This window comes from Nematolebias whitei, chromosome 14, assembly GCF_014905685.2.
Source record: "Nematolebias whitei isolate Nwh7 chromosome 14, NemWhi1, whole genome shotgun sequence".
Taxonomy (NCBI): domain Eukaryota; kingdom Metazoa; phylum Chordata; class Actinopteri; order Cyprinodontiformes; family Rivulidae; genus Nematolebias; species Nematolebias whitei.
In genome coordinates, this window is record NC_056511.1 from 28,574,469 (window position 1) to 28,578,955 (window position 4,487).

Genomic DNA, 4,487 nt, shown 5'->3' on the forward strand with positions numbered 1-4,487 from the left:
GAATCCGTTTTAATTGATGAATATTTCTCAGCATCTGTTCATCTACATATTGGTGGCCCGTAACGTGCTCATAAATGGACTGTGTATGCGTGTAATAATTGATATTTCATGTTGGCATGGAGAAATGGCAAACTGCAGCGTGTGAAGCTGCGCGCTTGGAGCTTAACACTGCATGTTTACGCTGGCAATGTTTTGAAGCTGAAATTGTGAGTCATATGTCTTTTTAAAGCTGAAATTGTACGCCTGTTATGTGTAACTAAAGCTTGGTTTGTGTGGAAACGCTTTATTCTGTTTAAAGACGGTCCAGACGCGGTTCTGGTTCTGGCTCGGTTCTGAGAAAGATCGAACGAGTTGTTTAAATAGCTAGAAAGACGTTTTTGAGACCGGAACGCCGACTCCGTGCAGCTGGGAGCTTATTGATTACACTTGTAACAGAAAAAAGTGCATTTTGACAGTTTAAAAGACGAAAAAAGTTGACGGACTTGTTCAGATAAATCTAACATGCTAGCTGGGAAAAACGCTGCGTGATTGGTTGAATTGGCTGCTGTGGAGCGCTCTGATTTGCTGAGAAGTGAATGACGTGCCTACGTCATTTCCTCTCACCCCCGTGCTGCTTTGTGATTGGCGGATTCTGTCACGTGACCCGGAAATGAAAACTCGTTTTCATAGGGAATAAAATCTGTTTTTAAAGTTCAAAAATGCTTTAAAAGTTGATTCTGATCCACTGCTCCGTGTCTTCGAAGCATAATTGTTGAAATTTCGCCACGTTTGAGTTTAAAATCCGTCATTAAATGATGTTTTTGAACAACGCTAGCGATGCTAATTTTAAGCTAACAGCTAACGACCGGGTGAGTGACGTGTCATGTCACTTCCTCCATGTCGGAAATGAGCTCGGTTGCAACCGAGAGCTTTGCTGTGCTTAAAATCACTAAATGTAACTTGCCACATGCCCCTAAAACTCATGTTTCATGCAAAAAAGTCGTGCTTGTTGAGAAAACGCCACGTTTACGCTTCAACCGTTCAGAAATGTTGATTTTAACCGAGTTTAGCCGAAGCTAACTTTAAGCTAAGCGGCTAACAACAGGATATCAACCGAACGTCACAGGAAGTCGTCATAGACTCCTGCTGGTAGAAAGCTAAACACTGCCCCCTCCTGGGAAACTTGAGATCACAGTTTCACTTCAGTTTTAGGTATTTTGAGTGAAATTAAACGTTTTTTATTTCTGTAAGGCATTTTTGAGTTAATAAACGTTCCTCAAAGCTGAATAATCACTGTTATCTTGCATTTAAAAAGTAATTAAGGTATTTATGCGGAAAGGCATTTACCAACAAACCTTTATTCACTGGTAATTCCTCATTGAGAAGGTACAAAATAAAAGGTAGAAACTTTTTAACAAAAAAGGTACAGTTTCAGATATTCACAGAGTTGATAAAGTTTACTCATTTGCTAAAAGATAATGCACGTTTAATTGCTAAATCACTAAATAAGAGTAAATATATCAGGAAAAAGAGACTTTTCTGATTTTATTTACCACCTAAACAATTACATCTCCTATTTAATTTTAAATAGAAGATTGGCAGGAGAAAGGAGTACAGTTTTTCTGAAAAAAGCCTGATTATTCCTCATCATCAATTTTCTTTTCTCTTTTCACCCACCTGGGTTGATGGGTAACTGTTTAAAATAGCGAATTTCTGGAAGTAAACAGTTTAAAAACATTTTTAAACTGATGTGCTGTGAGACTAAAAAGAAAAATTGCAGGTTTATAAAAATTCAGTGCTTTAGAGTAAAATACACTAAAAAGAGCTTGGTAATCTAGTATCTGTTAAGAAATAAGCACATATAAGGTAACACTGCATAGAAGCATTTACTTAAATATTCATGAATTGGGGTAAAACCTATAGGTACCCACAGTTGAATAAGTTGACTTATAACAGTACTTTTGTGTAAACCCAATGCTTAAAATAGTGTGAAAACTCAATAACACTAGGATACAAATATTTACCTGTAAAAATATCTGAAGCTGGCAATTGTTTTATCCAGAAAAAGTGCTGAACAGTGAATAACCATGACAGGTGTGGTAGAAAAGGATTTTGATCCTTATGGGATGCAGGGCTGTTTAGAATATGCGTTGAAGCTGCTGACAGCTTCCTTACATCCATATGGCAAACAGGCGCAGAGCATGAACCCAAAAGAGTTAGTGGACAATCTGAAGGAGGTTGCAGAGAGTGTGACCTCTACAGAAATTACAGTGTCAAGTTATGAAAAGCTGGCTAGAATTGCAATTTTGCTGAAATAATCATTCTATGCAGTTGTTGAGAAAGCTGATTACCTTGCAATAAGGTTAGACAGTGAAAAAGAGGTGGTTCAGAAAATTGAAGAACACTTCCTTCAATTTGAGAGCGAAAACGAGGTCCTCTTGACAAAACATTATGAACAGATGTTTCACTTACAGCAAAATGCAAATGCAGAAATTGATTCGCTGAATAGCAAAATACAGTTACTTAATGCATCACTATCTGAAGCCAGGGATGCTAAAGAGCTGTTGTCCAGTAAATACTTTGTATTAAGACGGGATCACGACGAGAAAATGTCACAAGTTTCCCGCTGCAAAGGTGAAATAGATGTGCTTAAAACACAACTTGAGGATTGCAAAGCGGAAAAGGCGATATTTCTCCGTCATTGTCGGCATTTACAAGGTGAATGTCGGACATCACAGGAACGCCTGAAGGCTTGTGAGGAGGAACTGGCCGCAGCAACAAACAAGATTTCTGACGTGGGGCGAGTTTGTCTGGAACTCAGAGAAGACCGTGGACAGAGTCCAGGTCACCCACAAACACCTCGGACAGATGCTGTTACACCTCCTCCTCTTAGCCCCGTTCCAACACCCCCACCTCGGGTGATAAGGACGGGTCTGCACCGACTTGCACCTCCTACTCTTAGCCACAGTCCAACACCCCGATCTCGGGTGATAGGGATGGCTCTGCACCGACTTGAACCTCCTACTTTTAACACCATTCCGTCATCCCCACCCTCATCTCGGGCGGTAGGAACAGACCTGAACAGGTCTCTTCCAGCGAACGTGCGACAGTGTGCAGTGAATGTGTTCGAGGCATGTTCTAAGACGCCCATAGAAGTGTTTCCTGGTGTAAAGGTTAAACCCCACTGCCTAGAAATGGAAGGACGGAGTGCGTTGACACCTCCTCCTAAAACAGGCGAGAAAAGGCAGTATTTTCAAACTGACAAACCACGTAATGATGGTGCACGCTGGGACAAAAAGGCTCCTCTTTCAGAGGATGAACGTGATTGTCGTACATGGGACATGCGTAGGACGCAAAGATATGGGATCCAAGAGGACCCATATTATCAGGGGAAGTCCGAAGAGGAACCCCCAAAAGACGTACCTAACCCTCCCCCACCTCGGACGAAACGAACCGAGGCGATAAAATCACAAAGGTCCCAGGAGCAAAGCCCTACACCTCTGAGCTCGGAGGAGACAGAGAAAATACAAAGGTTTGTAGAAACTTTGAAAAACACTGAAATGGGAATCCAACCAGGAGCACAATGTAGTGATCTGATCGCTACTAAATCTGAAGGCGCGAATGACAACATTACAGATGTCGGTGAAACACACCAAGACATTGCTGTTGTTGCCTCCAAGAACTCCTCATCGGACGAAGGGGGGATAAACTCACACACAAACGATGATGAGTCATCACAAACTGAAAACTCAGAACCTGACTTTCATGATTTTGAACTAGGCATTCCAGTTCTGGGAGGACTCCCAGATAACCTGGTACCGAGTCAAGAAGCTGGGCCAGTATGTTTCACGAAACCATCACAGGCCATCGCTCTTTTCTCAACCGATGACGTCGACCAAGGACCTCAAATCTATGGTGTCTTACCCATAGACAAGCCCGACGACTCAGAAAAGGATTCGTTGGAGCTCCCCATGGAGCAAGAACCCTCTTCAGTCTCATCACAGATTGAACAGGTGGTCGCCCAAGCCGACGCTCTGACATCTGATGAAGAAAGAGACAAACTTCGCCAAGTTCTTTTAAAATATGAAAAGTCAATATCAACTGACCCAGACATCATCCAACTTCAGAAGTTGGATGATCCTGCAATTAAATCGATGATACTGTATCTGACTGACCCAGACAAATACACTCCATCGAAAGTCAAACTGGATTCCGATCCAGACCTAAAAGTCCTCTTTCAGCTGCGCAAACAGTTAAAACTACTCAAGGACAGCCTAACTTTAGCTCATGGAGCGACGTCCTCACCCGTGTTCGCGGTCTCCCATGACCGAAGGGGGGTGACGCCAGTTAGGATAATGCTACCAGACGCGAAAACGTGAGCAAATCTGACATTTAGAGTGAGTGGCGCACCAAAACGTCGTTTTCTAGTTGCTTAATCACTGCTTTTGTCAATGTTGAAACGTTGTTTAACTGGTTGCTTAGTCACTGTTGTTGTCGATGTTGAGACA

At 42.2% G+C, this 4,487-nt stretch overlaps 1 protein-coding gene across 1 annotated transcript in view; it reads left to right on the forward strand.

The window, feature by feature from the left end:
* The window catches only part of robo3 (roundabout, axon guidance receptor, homolog 3 (Drosophila)), a gene marked incomplete in the record, with an annotated part of 256,141 nt that overhangs the window by 28,356 nt on the left and 223,298 nt on the right, over positions 1-4,487 (forward strand).